The sequence below is a fragment of the Mesocricetus auratus genome, unplaced genomic scaffold (genome assembly GCF_017639785.1).
Source record: "Mesocricetus auratus isolate SY011 unplaced genomic scaffold, BCM_Maur_2.0 Super-Scaffold_100011, whole genome shotgun sequence".
Taxonomy (NCBI): domain Eukaryota; kingdom Metazoa; phylum Chordata; class Mammalia; order Rodentia; family Cricetidae; genus Mesocricetus; species Mesocricetus auratus.
Genome location: NW_024429195.1, coordinates 42,333,381 through 42,352,724, shown reverse-complemented (window position 1 = coordinate 42,352,724; position 19,344 = coordinate 42,333,381). Strand labels below are relative to the sequence as shown.

Here is a 19,344-nt window from a genome sequence, read left to right as displayed (position 1 = left end):
TGGGACATTGAAGATGTAAATTGGAGAAGACAAAGGACAGGCATACATTGTCAAGTATACTGTTCTTTTCCTAAGAGAATCCAGAAAGCTGACACTAATGTAGAATTAACAAGGTCCCCAGATGGGGATGGGGAAGGCACATTGTGACTAGAATAAAAAGAGGGAAAAAATTCATTGTGCTGCTCTCTAGGTGCTCATGGTTTCACACTAGTTCACAACACAGGTTTAAAACTATTTGATGATAGTGTGTTAAAATACATAATTAAATTTGGGAAAATTGAAATAATCTGAACTGACAAAGATATCTATCTCCTGAATTTAGTTTAATACATAAAAATCTCTTCAAAACAAGGTATGGACAAAGAATAAATAGAATACCTTTCCTGGGTTACCATTACCTCCAACATCTACAAATCATAAACTTGTATAATAATTAGTACAGAACACAGGGTTTAATTACTTTAATCAAAATATCATCAAATTAAACTAACAAAGTATCATATTCTCAGCATACCTATTCAGGGAAATTTTTACAAGATACCCAATTCTTTGACACATTTTATTCCACTCATAAAAGGACTCTTAAATATTTTCTTTATTCATTTTGCATGGTTCACTGTAAGTCATGTTTTCTCCTTTTTATCTTTGAAATTACTAAATTTTCCATCTATGTCTCTTACAATATAATCCATTTTACCTGAATAAACATTAAGTTTATGAAAGTTTATGAGGATTCTTTTGTAAATATATAATTTAATATTGTGATTTTGAGAAAGCACTTTCATTCATCTCAGTTAGGAAGATGTATTAAAAGAAAAATGCTGAAAAACTCAGATAGGCTTAGGAAACAAGTGACTAGAACACTCAATAAGTGAATTGACTTAGATCAAAATTAATACATTTAAGAGTAGTTCATGTTTCAACAAAATATTATTTATGTCTAAATCTTGTCTCATTGTTTTTAAAATAACAAAATTGAAGAAATACCTGTCTGAAAGCATCCTTTACCTGCTGTTTCCTTAGGGTATAAATGAAAGGGTTTAGCAAAGGGGTCACAGAAATGTTGAGCACAGCTACACCTTTATTTAAAGTCACCCTCTCCTTGGCTGATGTTTTCATGTACATGAAGATACAACTCCCATAAGAAATTGAGACAACAATCATGTGTGAGGAGCAGGTGGAAAAGGCCTTTTTCCGTTGTTGAGATGAAGGAAACTTTAGGATGGTTTTGATGATGAGTGTGTAGGAGAGGATCACCAAGATCAAGGTGATGACAAGTGTCATTACAGCTAAAGCGAAAGCCATGAATTCTATTAAACTTGTGTCTGAACAAGACAGCTACAGGACAGAGGTGTCACATAGGAAGTGATCTACAGTTTTGGAAGCACAGAATTCCAGTTTGAGTGCCAAGAGCAAAGGGGGGAGGATGGCTAGGAACCCAGTCACCCAGCAGCTGATGACCAGCAGGTGACACACTCGGCTGTTCATGATGATGGGGTAATGCAGTGGTCTGCAGATGGCTACATAGCGATCATAGGACATGGCAGCCAAGAGGTAAAACTCTGTGGCCCCTAGTAGAAAAAAGAAGAATAATTGAGCTGCACAAGAATTGTAGGTAATTGTTCTGTCTCCAGAGAGAATGCTGGTCAGGAACCTGGGGATACACACTGTGGTGAATGCAATTTCTAAGAAGGAGAAATTCCTGAGGAAGAAATACATTGGAGTCTTGAGGTGGGGATCCAGCAGGGTGAGGAGGATAATCCTAAGTTCCCCATCAGGCTCAAGATGTAATTGAAAAACAGAAACAGGAAAATCAGAATCTGTAGCTGAGTGTCATCTGTCAGTCCCAGCAAAATGAACACTATCTCCACAGATTGGTTCTTCATTTCCCTTGTTTCCCAGAAAATCTACAGAAAATACAAAACTAATATCACACTCAAGAAAATATTTCTTACTTTCCATGCATAAAATTTTTTATTCATAAGTTTAATAAATCCACAAATATTCCCAGAAACCAATATTCAAGTCACTCTTTGAACATATCCTCTACCACATTTCCATGAAAATCCAAGCTCTGAGAGTTTTGTACTGAGCTTTGTATACCCTACTTGCCTTTTTACAGGTCATCCCAAATGCTTGTATGCTACATTTGTGTTTACCTGCGGCCTCTGTTCAAATTTTCATTCTAAATCCATATGCAAAATTCAGTTTTGTTAACATCTCAAGTTAATTGCCAACTCAATACTACCTGATTTAATATTCTAGGAAAATTACTTTATTCACATTGGCCACAGTAACTACCATTTTAGAAATACTTGACCTAGGATAGGAAATTTATAAGAACACATTATTGTAGAAGAGGCATTTTATACATTAATGTAAAATAAGCATCTTCTATGCTGTGTGATGGTGGTTAGACTGAAGTAATTAATAGCACAAGTTTCAAGGCTGTGTCCTTAGCTAAACCTACAATAAGCACTGTTCTGTTTCTCTGAATGGCTTCATTACAGTCTTCTGGCTTATATCAAGTCCTAATGGGAAAAAGAGGTCTATCAGGGAGACTAACAGTGATAATCAGTGCGTGTGTTACAATTAAAGAAGCGATGTTTCTGATATGTATTCCAACTACCTCTTGTTTTCCAGTTGTATAGGATTGGACAACATATGATTTGTATCTTTGGATGAGTGTAGCTTTATTTTAAACATTCTAAAAAGATTTTTGTCCTATAAGTATAGTTCTAGTTAATTTATTTGACTAATTAGAAGACCCATAAATCTTGGAATTTTAAATATTATGAAATAGAACCTAATTGCTAAGTGGGAGCTACCAGAATTTGGCATTTAAACACACATATATGAAAACACACCTAGCCTAAGTCAATACTCAGAGTGCTCAATATAATAATTAACTGCTTTCTAGACACTTCTGGTTCTGAACCCAGGATCTTCCACATGATAAACAATTCTAACCAATTAATGTGATACAGTGCCCTTGTCCCAAATAACAATTTATTTTGTGGTTTATGATATAGTGCTTCAGATATTTAGTAGAAACACACAGAGAATAATGTTAATATTATATCCTTACAAATATTTCTAACCCTTCTCTTTGATGGTATGTCCCTGCAGTGCTACTTCCTTCACTATTTATTATTTTAATAATGATACAGGCAGTAAAGATAGTGGATCTTCTTATTATAAATAAAACTTGAAAACATACAAGATGTAACAAAGAGTCATAATACACACAGAGGAAGCAAAGTTATATAAAATCGCCTTTGTGTTATGGTAAGGGAAATACAAAGAAAAAGAAGAATGTATTTAAGCCAAGCTGTAAATGATATATGAGATGATACTAGGAAAAATTAAAAGATCAAAACTGTATCTGTAAATTTGTAAATAATGATAAAATGGAGAAACATTACATAATATATTTGTTAAATGCTTATGTTACTAATGCCTACCTCTTTGCTTATTTCTTAGATTACAACAACATGATTATACTTTTAAGTCAGAAAAAGAATCTAGAGTAAAAGAAGAGATTATGCCATAAATTTCAGGCTCAAAGTTGGTAGTGGGAATGCTGCTGAGATTAATTTTAGATATACATATATCCTTATCAAAATAATAACATTGAAATATCATGTCAACTAGAAATTATATAAATAAAATTCTTGGCTCCACTAATGATTATGTATGTAAAAATTAATATTTTAAATATTCTATACATGGGGTAAATGACTTTAACTATAAAAATACATTCAGGTTTGTGTTTATACCAAAAGGTCAAAGTAAGAGTGACTATTTTCAGAAGTCAGCTTTGAGAATTCAGTTACATAAATGTTTTTTGAATGAACTTTTTAGTCTTCTTACTAAAAGCTAAGTTACAACTGTTTCTTCTAATAAGATCTAGTTCTAGAAAGATCTAGGGCTGGTCCTTGGTTTGGTTTAGGTACTCTTTCCTATCCATCTTAAAACATTTCTGCAGTGTAGTTAATTTCAAGTACAGTTGTTAAATTTCCATTAAAATGGTACAAAATAAGAGATTTAGTAAAATATTCAAGGAAAACTTTCTTTGTTGCTTTTGCTATTACAATTGAAGAGTCAAATCAATTTAAAATGGAACTCTAAGACCATGTCTTTCAGTTTGAAGATATTAATAAAATATTTCAACCTTTAATTCATAAGTTAATTTTTAAATGCGAAAAACACATAAAATATAAAGAACTAAATCAAATTGTAAAATGAGATGACTTCTCATTGATAATGGCACGGTTATTTAGACAATATTCTAGACAGACAGATTTGAGTAAATCAAAGAACAGTAATAGTTAAATACGTTTCCTTAGAAAATAGCAGATTTATTTCCCCTCGTGTGTCATATCTTTAAAGTCATAAAACTACTGGATGAAGAATAAAATGTTCCTGTCTACGTTGGTCATCTCAACGACAACATTGAATCAAATGCAAAATCATGTAATAGAATTCCATCCCCCCAAACTACTGATTAGCTCTCCCTCAACAATCATATTACATTGCATTCTTACAGTGAAAAAATAACCTTCAGCATAAAATGACCCAAGCTAATAAATGCAATTTTGTTCATTAGATGAAATGCTACAGAATATTTTTAAAAATCAAAGACATTCATTTAAATGTTTGTACTGATTACTAATATCTCACCACTATCTGTAAGTCGAGTGTGAATTGTAAAAGCACTAACCCTTTGACTGCTCTGCAGCTTTGTCAGCAAGTTGCATGCGAAGATTCAAGCAAGCTTTCTGCACATAACCCAGCCCATCACCCTTGTGTGCAGAGAGCATTGGTCATCCCCTTCCTCCTGTAGCACCTCATTCTACCTCAGAATACAGGATTGAACAAAGGTTATTTTATATTCATTATTTTTAATCAGTTTATCCAATTTTGACATGAAAATAAATCACATCACCCTCCTGTGAGATGTTATAAACCTTACTGAATGTGACAAACCGTACTATATAGAAATGTACTGTCTTATGAGACCAAGAAGGCTTTATTTCCTAGTGTCCTACAGGAAAATCTCACAATAATGAAGAGTCCTCAGGGTGACTGAGATCCAAGAGCATCACTTCCTGAGGGACTGCCAAATTGTATGACACAAACGTCTTTTTTATAAAAACAGATATTTGTATGTGTGTGCTCCTGTATGTACTCCTCACATTTTTTTACTACTCTTAATATTGCTTCCAGATAGTTAATATATTGCTACAATACTTTAATGCTTATCATGAACTTGTGTTTTGAAATCACTGATACACAATTCTGAATGTATTTCAGTATGAAATGAAAGATAAAAATATATCAAAAGAAGATAAGCCTGTTTTAGACTCATTGACCTACAGAGAAATGTCTTACCCTACAAACATATGGTGCCCTCTTGGTTTATTTGCATAACACTAGATCCTGTAGAACATACCACAATAGTTTAAGGAGATATTTCAGATTTAGTTACAGGTGTACCATGTAGTCCTCCTCTGCGTACATGTAATATATTTTATTTAATCTCTTCTATAAGACAACTAAAGATTTTTCTTAATTTAATGATTATGTCAGTAAATAAAATTATGGGAAATTGTTTTATAATTGTAATTTTCATAATGTTGAATGTTACAGTTTTAGACCTTTAAAATTAGTTCCTTAAATTGAGATTGTTCACTCAAAATAAACACTAGATTTATTTTTTCATTATCTCAAATTTATTTTCTACATGGATTTTGTCAGTTCTCAAGAATAATGCATTATTTATATTTCTCAACATCACAATAAGCAGAATGGGCTTTTATCATTTAAAATGTATCTATTCCAGTTATAATTGAGAATAATTTTACCTTTAAAAGTTTCATTCATGTTTGAGATTACCATATAATTACATAATTTCCTGCTTCCCTTTCCTCTGTGTAAATCCTTCCATGTACCTGCTCTTAATCTTTTCAAATTCATGGCCTCTTTTTGCTTTAATTGGTGTTACATGCATTTATTATAGGCATACACATATGTTTCTGAATACAACATGCTCAATCTGTATAATGTTACTTATGTGTATGTTTTCAAGGCTAACCATTTGGTAGTGTACAATTAATTGTTGTTCTCTTCCCTGGGGAAGAGTATTCCTCCTGCTCTCAGTATTCTTTAGTTGCCCATATTTCTTTATCTAGGGTTGAGACCTCTTAGGCATTCTCCTGTTCATAATAGCATGTCTATTAGTGTTGTACTTGCTCAGCTTATATTTAGGCAGTCATGTTGGTGAGACATGGGTGTAGCTTTTGACATTACTAGGAGACAGTCTTAAAGAAACTCCCCGATCCTTGTATGTTAAAATATTGCTGGCAAATGGATGGCACTAGAAAAAACTATCATGAGTGAGGTAACCCAGTCACAAAAAGACAAGTATGGTATGTACTCACTTATATATGGATTTTAGGCCTGAAACAGGGGAGTGCCAGCCTGTTTCCCAGACTGGGAAACAGAGAGGATGATAAGAGTGATATGGATGCTAACTCAGAGAAGGGGAACAGGACAGAATTTTCTGAGGGGATTGGGAGCACCAGGGAGGGGGTGATGTAGCTGGGAGAAAGAGAGGGGGTGAAGAGGAAAGGAGAGGACATGGGGGAGCAGGATAGTTGATTAGGGGGAAGAATAGAGGAGAGAAGGATGCGAGATACCATAGTTGAAGGAATCATTATAGGTTTGAAGAGAGATTTGGTACTAGTAAGATGTCCAGAGGCCTACAAGGATGACACCAGCTGGCAATCTAACCAATACTGGAGAGGCTACATGAAAAGCCCTTCCCTGATAACGTGATTGACAACTTCCTTGTATGCCATCCTAGATCCTTTACCCAGTGACTGAAGAAAGCAGAGGCAGACACCTACAGCTAAACACTGAACTGAACTCCTGGAACTCAGCAGCAGAGAGGTAATAGTGATGAGCAAAGGAGTTATGACTTGGTGGGTGAAACCCACAGAAACAGCTTACCTGAACAAGGGGGAGCTCATAGACCCCAGACTGATAGCTGAGAGGCCAGCATGGGACTGGTCCAGAACCCCTGAACATGGGCATCAGTTAGGAGGCCTCAGCATCCTTTGGGGTCTCAGGCAATATATCAGTATTTAGCCCTGTCATCCAGATGGACTTTGGGAGCCCATTCCATGTGGAGGGATGCTGTCTCTGTCTGGACACATGGGGGAGGGCCTAGGACCTGTCCCAGATCATATGACAAACTTTTGAAATCCCCATGAAGAGCCTCACCCTCCTTGGAGAGTGGAGTGGGGATTAGAGGAGGGGTTGGGGGAGGATTGAAGGGGGCAGGAGAGGAAGGGAGGGAGAATGAGCTGGGATTGACACGAGAAACAAACATGTTTCTAATTTTAATTAAATAAAAATGAAAATAAAAATAAATATTTCTATCCCTATCTCAACTGATGTCTTCTAAGCCTTGGATGAGGGAGTAGTTCTGTAGATGTATCCATTGGGACTGGGCTTTACTACTCTGTATTTTGATTGGTTGTGGTTTTCTGTAAGGTTCTTAGTTTGTTGAAAATAGAAATTTCATTAATGAAGGAAGAAGTCTATACTTAGTTCTACCAAGCTATAATGCCTATGAACCAGAGTAATATATAGCACAGCACAATGACTCTAAGGATATAACACTGCTATACAAACCTTCCTGGTAATCAAAATTTCTCAAATAGGACTTCGGACATGCTTAGCAGGAAAGAAACCATGTTTGGTATGGGAAAACTGGTCAACTTCTCACAGCTAGTGAAGTCATGAATCCTAGAGGAGAACCTGTGACTACCACTGCATTCTAAGTGGTTGTTATTTTATATTTCACTTCCACAATTATGTGTGTGTTGAACATATTTATATGGAAAAAACCTTATCTAGTGTCTATATGTTCATAATTACTTCTTGTTTATGTTTCATATCAGTCTTTTGCTCACATATTTTACACTTCCTTATATATCAGCAGTGTTAACTTTCCATCTGTAATTTATTGTGTATTTCCCACTTTTGACAGTGACTCATGATGTTAATCATAATGATTCTGCACTTACGATCAGTGAGGAGGCCTAGGTAATCTATTGAGCCTTGGGCAGCAGATCAGTACCCATCCCAAGTATACACACGGACTTTGGACTCCCATAGAACAATGTGAGGTGCACTCTCACCCTGAACTCTTGGGGAAGGATCTAGGCCCTGCCCTATATGAAATGACAGACTATGGACACCCCTATGGAGGGCCTCATCCTCCCTGGGGGAATGAGGGGATAACGGGGGGGGTTGGGGGAGGGCACGGGAGGAGGGGAGGGAAAGGGAGAGGGACCTGGAACTGACTTGTGAAGCAACCTTGTTTCTTATCTAAATTTAAACTGGAAAATAAAATAAAATTAAAAAAAAACACTTCATTGTCTTCCCGCTTGCAATATGAGTAGTTAGAAGTATTTTCCTTATATTTAACTAATGAAGAAATTCACTTGCATTTTCTTTAATCTATATATGCATATATACACATAATATATATACATATATACATATATACATAATATATACATATATATATTAAAGAAATTGTGTTTTTTCTGTATGTATGTCTACATACCAGAGAAAAGGGCATTGGATCCCACGGAACTATAGTTAGAGAGGCTTGTGAGCCACCATGAGGGTGCTGTGAATTGAACTCAAACCCTCTGGAAGAGCAGCCAGTGCCCTTAATTACTGAGTCATCATCTCTCACCCTCACATTTTCTTTTAATAGTGTCTGGTTCCTCCTCATGCACACACTTTAGTTTCTTAACTTATAGTCAATTGTAAAACAAGTAAAATTAGTACAATTTATCTCTTTTTTTAAGTGCTTACTGTCTTTCTCAATAGTTTTAGTTTAAAATCCACTTCCACTACTACAATTTACAAAAGTACTGTATGTAGAATTCCATTTGTTCTAGATCTTACTTACAGAATTTTAGTTTTCTTTCCATTGGTTTGACTATTCCTGTTCCTTGAGCCTGCTATGTTCACTGTGGACATGATGTGATCTCTGACAATTACAGCCTTTATTACAATACTTATAAAACATCTTTCTAAATGTGCTGAAATCTCAAAAAGATCAATTTCAGGAAAGAAGCATGCTTGCAACCAAGCTTGTAAAGAAGAAAATTGCTTTTTGTATTGCAAAAGATTATTTGTCCCTTTATCATTTAGTGCGTATAAAATACTTATTCAAGTATTTAAACCTTCTTGACAAGAAATTATAATTAACAAAATCAAATGTAATTTATTTCAAAGACGAGAAAGTTGAGATAAAAAATCAGAAATTAAAGATAAAAATTAATTTCAGAGTCCATATATCCAAAGGTTCACAAAGAAATCACACAACATCTTAACATTTGAAGGGAAAAATTACTTACATACACAGAAACCACCAAGATGGATTAAGTACTCTATTTTAATTTAATAAAATTCTTTATAAATTTCATACATGTATACAATGATAATATACATCCCTCATTCCTCCACAAGTTCTCCAAATCCTCCATCACATCTCCCAACCAATTTCATGTCCTTCTTTTTCAAGTATTTATTTATCCATTTTTTGTGTGTGTTTCATTTGTTTCTTTTATTGAAAAGTTTTTTTCTGATGTAATATCCTAATTATGGTTTCCCTCCCTCTGTTGCTCCCAGTTCTTCCCAAACTCTCCTGCCACACACATTGACCCTCCCTCCACTCTGTCTCTCACTAGAAAGCCAACAGGCTTCCAAAGAATAATAAAATAAATTACAAATAAGATAAAAATTGACACATAGGAAGAGGATAAATCTAACAGAAGGAAAAGACTCCAATTAAAAGCACAAGAAACAAATGTGATATAGAAGCTCATTAGTTACCATACTCAGGAACCTCATAGAAACAATGATTCAGGACCCACAACATATACACAAAGGACCTGTTGGATTAAAAAAAAGAGAACAACACATAAAAATAAAAAAATACATTTAAATTAAAAAAGGTAAATGAAGAGAAACATGGAATGTACTCACTCGTTTATGGATTTTAGACATGGATCAGGGGAGTGCCAGCATACAATCCCACTGTGGGATGGGCACCCAAGTCCATTTGTATGCCAGAGATAAATACTACCCCATAGATGACCTAGGCCTCCTCACTGACACCCACATTCGGGGGTCTGGGTTAGTCTCCATAGTTTCCACACAGCCATCAATCTGGGGTCCAAGAGCTCCCCCTTGTTCATGTCAACTGTCTGTGGGCTAAACAAGCCCATTCTTCACCCCTGTGTTCATTAGACCTCCCTCTCTTTCTGGGTTTCTTGAGTTCAGCTCAGGGTTTAGCTGTTGCTGTCCGCCTCTGCTTCCATCCATCATTGGTTAAAGGTTCTGTTTCCCAGACTCTCTGGCAGTGGGAATGTAGGCTGGCACTCCCCTAGTCCATGTCTAAACTCCATATATGAGAGAGTGAATACCATATTTGTCTTTTTGTGACCGGGTTACCTCACTCGGGATGGTTTCTTCTAATGCTATCCATTTGCCTGAAAATTTCAAGATTCCATTGTTTTTAACTGCTGGATAGTACTCCATTGTGTAAATGTACCACATTTTCTCTATCCACTCTTCAGTTGAGGGGCATCTAGGTTGCTTCCATGTTCTGGATATTACAAATAATGCTGCTATGAACATAGTAGAACAAATGTCCTTGTGTGAATGTGCTTCTTTTGGACATATGCCTAAGAGTGGAATTGCTAGGTCTTGATGTAGGCTGATTCCCATTTTTCTGAAGAATCTCCATACTGATTTCCAAAATAGCTGTATGAGTTGGCACTCCCACCAGCAGAGTAAGAGTATTCCTCTTTCTCTACATCCTCTCCAGCTTAAACTGTCGTTGGAGTTTTATTTTTTATTTTTTGTATTCAAATATTTTTCTCTGTTTATTGAGATGTCCCTGGAACCTGAAATCCAGGTTACATGAAATGGATTGTGAAGTCTTCTAAATGTTGATATAAGAAGGGGTATGTTATGGATGGTTCTTCCTGCCAGCCGGGAACCACAGTTGCCTTGCCCCAAATGGACACACGGACACTATATTAATTATGAAACTGTTGGCCATTGGCTTGGGTTTCTTATTGGGTAGCACTGTCTTAATTATTAACCTGTCACTACTAATCCCAAGTTATTTCTGTATGGTCTTATCTTACCGGGGAATGCTGGACTTGCAACTCCTTTGCCTTCTACATGATGACCTCTCAGTGTCTCCAAAGAGAAGAGAGCGATTTCCTGTTTGTCCCTGCTTATATCCTGATTCTGTCAAGCTATGTCACTTCCTGTCTGGCCAATCAGGCAATCAGTGTTTTATTCATTAACCAATAAGAGAAACAAATATACAGAAGAACAGTTCCCATAAAGGGTGAAAAAGAGATTATGTGCTAAGACTACTGGGATCTTGTTTAAAATGCCTAAAGGGTGACTATAAATTAAACTACGGAAAATGAGAAACACATGCATGGGCATTCACATACACAAAACACAGCTGATTCTTCAAAACACTAAGAAACCTGACTTCATAGTTATTGTGCTTCCAGTACTATTGCAAGGAACTCTACAAACCCAACAAGTAAAAAAGAAAGCATAAGACAAACATAATGAGAAGTTATTTCCATCAGAAGTTGAATCTACCCTAGAGGTAACAAAAGGGTTAACAAATAAATTGAACCTCTCTAAATTAATTTGTTATATTACCTTTTACTGAACTTTTCTTGTTTTCCATAGTTTTTATTTAACTTTTTATACATGTCACTTTCAGTTCCCTCTCTCGCCCCTCCTCCCCCAACTCCCAATCCTCCCAACTCCTCACCCCCACTCCATTCCTCCTCCACTCCCCAGGGAGGGCAAGAGCCTCCATGAGGGATTTCCAGAGTTCATCACATCATCCCGGGAATGGCCCAGGTTCTTCACCATGTGTCTAGCCTAAGAGAGCATCCCTCCACATGGCATGGACTCCCAGGGTCCCTATATATGCCAGGAATAAAAACCGCTCCACTCTCCAAGGTCCCACAGATTGCCCAAGGCCTCCTCTCTGTCACCCAGGTTCGCTGGGAGGATGTCTGGATCAGTCCCATGCTGGCCCCCAATATTCAGTCTGGGGTCCATGTGATGCCCCTTGTTTAGGTCAAATTCCCCTGTGGGCCTCGCCAGCCAGATCCCAATTCTATTGGTCATCACTATTCTTTGCAAGTGGGTTCCAGGAGTTCAATTCAGTTCAGAGCTGTGGGTGTCTGCCTCCGTCTCCATCAGCCACTGGATGAGAGTTCTAGGATGGCATATAAGGCAGTCATCATTCTCACCATCATGGGAGGGCATTTAAGGTAGACTTAATGCCAGTTGGTGTCATCCCTGTAGATCTGTGAAGATCTGACTAGTGCCGGATCTCTTCTCCCACTTATAATGGCTCCCTCTTTTCTGGTATCTCCCATCCTTTTCTCCTCTATTCTTACTGTGGCACAACCTTCCTGCTCTCCCGTGTTGTCTTCTCTCCTGTTCTCTCCCTCTCTTTCTCCCATCTCCTTCTGTCCACCCCTTCTCCCCCCTCCCAAATCTAATTAGGAGATCACATCCCATAACCCTTCTCTGGGATATCATGTATATCTCTCTTAGGGTCCTCCCTGCACTCCAGACTCTCTGGCGGTGGGACTGTGGGCTGGCAATGCCCTCCTCCATGTCTAAATTCCATATATGAGTGAGTACATACCATGTTTCTATTTTGTAACTGCCTTACCTCACTCAGGATGGTTTCTTCTAGTGCCATCCATTTGCCTGAAAATGTCAAGATTCCATTGTTATTTTCTGATGAAAATAACTTCTTGAGTTCTTTGTAAATTTTGGAGATTAGCCCTCTGTAAGATGAGGGGTTAGTGAATATATTTTCCCATTCTGTGGACTGCCTTTTTGTCTTGTTGACTGTGTCCTTTGCCTTACAGAAGCTTTTTAGTTTCAGGAGGTCCCATTTGTTAATTGTCAATCTCAGTGTCTGTGCCACTGATGTTATGTTCAGGAAGTGATCTCCTGTACCAACTCCTTGAAGAGTATCTCTCACTTTCTCTTCTAAAAGTTTCAGTGTGGCTGGATTTATGTTGAGGTCTTTGATCCATTTGGACTTAAATATGGATCTATCTTCAGTCTTCTGCATATCAGTACCCAGTTATGCCAGCACCATTTGTTGAAGATGCTTTCTTTTTTCCATTGTACAGTTTTAGCTTCTTTGTAAAAAAAATCAAGTGTTCATAGGTGTGTGTATTAAAATCATGGTTTTCAATTTGGTTCCATTGGTCTACCTGCCTATTTTTGTGCCAATACCAAGCTGTTTTCAGGACTATAGCTCTATAATAGAGCTTGAAGTCAGGTATGGTGATGCCTCCTGAAGTTCCTTAATTGTATAGTGTTGTTTGGGCTGTCCTGGGCCTTTTGTTTTTCCATATAAAGTTGATTAATGTTCTTTCCAGGTCCTTGAAAAATTGTGATGGAATTTTGATAGGGATTGCATTGAATCTGTAGATTGCTTTTGGCAAGATTGCCATTTTTATTATGTTGATCCTACAAATCCAAGATCATGGGAGATCATTCCATTTTCTGGTATCCTGTTTGATTTCTTTCTTTAAAGTCTCAAAGTTCTTGATATACAAGTCTTTCACTTCCTTGGTTAACATTATCCCCAGATATTTGATGCTGTTTATGGCTATTGTAAAGGGTGATGTTTCTCTGATTTCTTTCTCAGTCACTTCATTATCTGTATATAATAGGGCCACTGATTTTTTAAGTTTACCTTGTATCCTGCCACTTTGCTGAAGGTGTTTATCAGCTCTAGGAGTTCCCTTGCAGAGTTTTTTGGGTCACTTATATAAACTATTGTATCATCTGCAAACAGTGAAGGCTTGACTTCTTCTTTTCCTATTTGTATCCCCTTGATCTCCTTTTGTTGTCTTATTGCTGTAGGTAGAACTTCAAGTACAATATTGAAGAGATATGGAGAGAGTGGACAGCCTTGTCTTGTTCCTGATTTTAGAGGAATTGCATTGAGTTTCTCTCCCTTAAGTTTGATGTTAGCTCTTGGTTTACTGTACATTGCTTTTATCATATTCAGGTATGTTCCTGTTATCGCTGATCTGTCTAGGACCTTTATCATGAAGGGGTGCTGGATTTTGTCAAAGGATTTTTCAGCATCTAGTGAGATGATCATGTGGTTTTTCTTTCGCAGTTTGTTTATATAGTGGATTACATTGATAGATTTCCTAATGTTGAACCATCCCTGCATTCCTGGGATGAAGCCTATTTGATCATGGTGGATGATTTTTCTGATGTGTTCTTGAATCTGGTTTGCTAGTATTTTTTTGAGTATTTTTGCATCGATGTTCATGAGGGAAATTGGTCTATAGTTCTCTTTCTTAGTTGTGCCATTGTGTGGCTTGGGTATCAAGGTAATTGTAGCCTCGTAGAAAGAGTTTGGCAGTGAGCCTCCTGCTTCTATTGTGTGGAATACTTTGAGGAGTATTGGAATTAGCTCTTCTTTGAATTTCTGGTAGAATTCTGCACTGAAGCCATCTGGGCCTGGACTTTTTTTGTTTGGGAGACTTTTGATGACTACTTTTATTTCATTAAGGGTTATAGGTCTGTTTAGATTGTTTATCTGCCCTTGATTTAGTTTTGTCAAGTGATATCTATCCAGGAAATTGTCCATTTCCTTTAAATTTTCAAATTTTGTGGAGTACAGATTTTCAAAGTATGCCCTGATGATTCTGTGGATTTCCTCAGAGTCCGTTGTTATGTCCCCTTTTTCATTTCTGATTTTGTTAATTATCATGCTCTCTCTCTGTCTTTTGGTTAGTTTGGACAGAGGTTTGTCTATTTTGTTGATTTTCTCAAAGAACCAACTCTTTGTTTCATTGATTCTTCTCAATGTTTTCCTGGTTTCCACTTAATTGATTTCAGCCTTCAATTTGATCATTTCCTGATGTCTGCTCCTCCTGGGTAAGTTTGCTTCTTTTTGTTCTAGAACATTCAGCTGTGCTATTAATTCTGTATGACTGTTCTCCAGTTTCTTCATTTGGTCACTTAGTGCTATGAACTTTACTCTCAGCACTGCTTTCAAAGTGTCCCATAAGTTTGCGCATGTTGTGTCTTCATTCTCATTGAATTCCAGGATGTCTTTAATTTCCTTTTTTATTTCTTCCTTTGCCCAGGGATGGTGCAATTGCGCATTGTTCAATTTCCATGAGTTTGTAGGGTTTCTGCAATTTGTGTTATTGTTGAATTCTAATTTTAATGCATGGTGGTCTGATAAGATACAGGGGGTTATTCCAATTTTTTTGTATCTGTGGACGTTTGCTATGTTTCCTATTATGTGGTCAATTTTAGAGAAGATTCCATGTGGCGCTGAGAAGAAGGTATATCCCTTTTTGTTTGGGTGGAATGTTCTATAGATGTGTGTTAAACCCAGTTGGGTCTTAACTTCTATTAGTTGTTTTGTTTCTTTGTTAAGTTTCTGTCTGGAGGTCCTGTCTAGTGGTGATAGAGGAGTGTTGAAGTCTCCTACTATTAGTGTGTGAGATTTTATATGCAATTTGAGCTTTAGTAATGTTTCTTTCACAAATGTAGGGCATAGATGTTTAAAATTGAGACTTCATCGTGATGGACTTTTCCTTTAATGAATATGAAATGTCCTTCTTCATCTCTTTTGATTGATTTTAATTTGAAGTCTAGTTTATTAAATATTAGGTTTGTTACACCTGCTTGTTTCTTGGGTCCGTTTGATTAGAAAATCTTTTCTCAACCCTTTCCTCTGAGATACTGGTGTCTTTGATGTTGAGATGTGTTTCTTTTATGCAGCAGAAGGATGGGTTCTGTCTTTGTATCCATTCTGCTAGTCTGTGTCTTTTTATAGGAAAGTTGAGGCTGTTGACATTGAGGGATATCAATGACCATTGATTGATGATTCGTGTTTGTGCTTGATTTATTGGTAGTGAAGTTATTTTGTGTAGTTTCTCTTCCCTTTTTCTTTTGGTGTTTTGTAAAGTCTATTATATATTGCCTGTGTCTTTGTGAGTGCAGTTATCTTCCTTGGATCTAGGTTTTCCTTCTAGCACTTTCTCTAGAGCTGGGTTCATGGATACGTATTGTTTAAATCTGGCTTTGTCATGGAATATTTTATTTCTCCATCTTGGTAATTTAAAGCTTTGCTGGATATAGTTGTCTGGGCTGGCATCCTTGTTCCCTTAGCGTTTGTAGGACATCTGTCCAGGATCTTCTGGCTTTCATCGTTTCCATTGAGAAGGTAGGTGTAATTCAGATAGGTCTGCCTTTATATGTTACTTGGCCTTTTTCTTTAGCTGCTCTTAATATTTTCTCTTTATTCTGTAGGTTTGATGTTTTGATCATTATATGGCAAGGTGACTTCTTTTTCTGGTTCAGCTGATTTGGTGTTCTGTAAGATTCTTGTGTTTTCATAGGCATATCCTTCTTTAGTTTAGGGAAGTTTTCTTCTATGATTTTGTTGAGTATGTCTTCTGTACCTTTGAGCTGTATTTCTTTGCCTTCTTTATTCCTATTATTCTCAGGTTTGGCTTCTTCATGGTGTCCCATATTTCCTGGATATTTTGTGTTAGGGATTTGTATGTTTTGAGATTTTCTTTGATTGATGACTGTATATCCTCTAATGAGTCTTAAACACCTGAGATTCTCTCTTCTATCTCTTGTATTCTATTGGTGATACTTTCATCTGCAGTTCCTCATCGTTTACCCAGCTTTTCCATTTCCAGCATCCTCTCGTTCTGTGTTTTCTTTATTGTTTCTACTTCATCTTTCAATCCTTCAAATGGTTGAGTTGTTTCCTTCATTTGTTTGGTTGTTTTTTCTTGGTATTCTTTAGATTCTTTGAGAGATTTTTTTATTTCTACAATTTTCCCCCATTTCATGAATTTTTATGTTTGTTTTTTCCTCTTTTTCTTTAAGGGTTTCCTCATCAGCCTTTCTGGCCCCAAACTCCAGCGATCCCAGCTTCAGACCCCAAACTCCGGTGATCCCAGCATCAGCCCTTCCAGGCCCCAACCTTCTGCGACCCCAGCTTCAGCTTAAGCTGCAGTGTCAGCATCCTCAGCTTCAGCTTCAGGAAGGAAGAAGACCAGTGGAGACAGAAAGACCGTACCAGCACCCACTGGAAGAAGAGATGGGAAGAAGACAGAATAAGAGCTCACTCAGCAATCAAAAGACCAACATGACTCCACCAGAATCTAGGGAACCAATGCCAGCAAGACCTGAAAAGCACTACATAGATGAAGCAGAGGATACAGACCTTAAAAATCATTTTATGAAGATAATAGAGACCCTCAACGAAAATATTCTTCTAAGTACTGCTCCAAAGGCTTGTTTAACCTGCTTATTCTTCAGAGTATAAATAAATGGGTTCAACAAAGGAGCAACTGAAGTGTTGAGTACAGCTATTCCTTTGCTCAAAGCAACTCTTTCATTTGCTGATGGCTTTATGTAGATAAATATACAATCATATGAGAAGAACAAGTGGAAAAGGCATTTTCTTTTGCTGAGCTGAAGGGAATTTCACAATAGTCTTGATAATGTGAGCATAAGAAAGGACTACTACTACTAATGTGACAATGAGTGTCATGAGAGCAAGGATGAAGGCAGTTAGTTCTAGCATATGAGTGTCTGAGCAAGAAAGTTGTAGGACAGGAGAAACATCACAAAGGAAATGGTCAATGACATTTGAAGCAGAGAACCCAAGTCAAGGCCAATAATCAGTGGTGGGAAAATAACCAAGAATCCAGTTACCCAAGAACCCAGGCCAAGCTGATGACAAATTTTGCTGCTCATGATGGATGTGTAGTGCAATATAGCAGTCATAGGACATGGTAGCCAAGAGGAAACACTCTGTGGCTCCCAAGAATATGTAAAAGAACAATTGACATAAACAACAATTACAAGAAACTGTCTTTTCCTTGGTTAAAATGGTGATTAATAATCTGGGAATGTACATAGTCATGAATAAAGATTCCAATAAAGAGAAATTACAGAGGAAAAAATACATTGGTGTCTTGAGGTAGAGATCTAGCAGAGTGAGGGCAATGATAGTTAAGTTTCCTAGCATACTCAGCAAGTAATTTAGTAAAAGAGACAAAAAATTACAGTCTGTAACTAAGCATTATTTCTCAGTCCAAGAAGGATAAACTCTATTTGTCTTGTGGGATTCATTTCTCTCTATTTAGAAATAAAAATATAATATAAAATATAATATAATATGAAAATTTAAATTCACGTGAGTAGGTTTATATCCAATATACAATAAATTATAGATTCATATTCCTAATCATATCCCTTTCAAATTAAATAATTATTGATATCAGAGATATGATGTTTACTATATAACAACAATTCACCAGTAAGAGTTTATAGGTAATAGAGAATTCAACTCAGTATTGGAAATTAATCTGAGCAACTTGCAAGACATTAGTTTTTCTACTCTTTTAATTTAAACTTTGAGTTAATTTTTGCTAAATATGGATGATCTGTTAAATTAGTAAACAGTTTTGCATTGGGAATCAAAAGTAATTCACTAAATATCAGATTACATATTTTACTTAAGGGTAATGGTGCTAGTGTAATATCTAAATCTATAGTTTAATTAGTAAGTTTTAAATTTCTTGCTAAAGTGTAAGTCTTGTTAACTCTCATAGCTTTTATGTAAATTACAGACAACACTGTGGAGAAATATAACCAAGATATTTAAGTTTAAATGACAAAGTAAATGATAGTTCAATATAAAAAATGAAATTGCTGATTCAATAATCACAACCAAATTCAACCAAATGTACATACTGCTTTAGTCTCTGTGAGTTCATATGTGTATTAATCTTGCTGATTTTGAGAGCCTTTTTTTCTTGGTGTTAGCCTCCCCCTCTGATCTTCAGGGTTCCCCAAGGCCCAGGGAAAGGAATTTGATGGAGACATCCCATTTAGACCTGAGTGTTCTAACTGCTGTTATTCTCTAAATAATATCTGGCTCTGCTTGATGTTATTTCTTCCCATCTGCTGCAGGAGAAAGCATCTCTGGTAAGGGTTGAGCAAGACATTGATCTATGAGATTAACAGAATGTTATCGGGAATAATTTTATTCTTACATTCTTTTAGTATAAAAACAATATTTGACTGTACAAAATCCCTGGGCTATCTTGTCTCAGATATTTGGTCAAACAAAGTAGTGTTGCAAAGCCGACTTTAGGTAAAACCAGATGT

The 19,344-nt window shown here is 36.5% G+C and overlaps 2 pseudogenes; both read right to left on the bottom strand.

The window, feature by feature from the left end:
• Window positions 1-930: 930 nt before the first annotated feature.
• Window positions 931-1,886, bottom strand: LOC101823666 (annotated as a pseudogene).
• A 9,746-nt stretch (window positions 1,887-11,632) lies between these two features.
• LOC101823404 lies at window positions 11,633-18,303 on the bottom strand (annotated as a pseudogene).
• Between the last annotated feature and the right edge of the window lie 1,041 nt (window positions 18,304-19,344).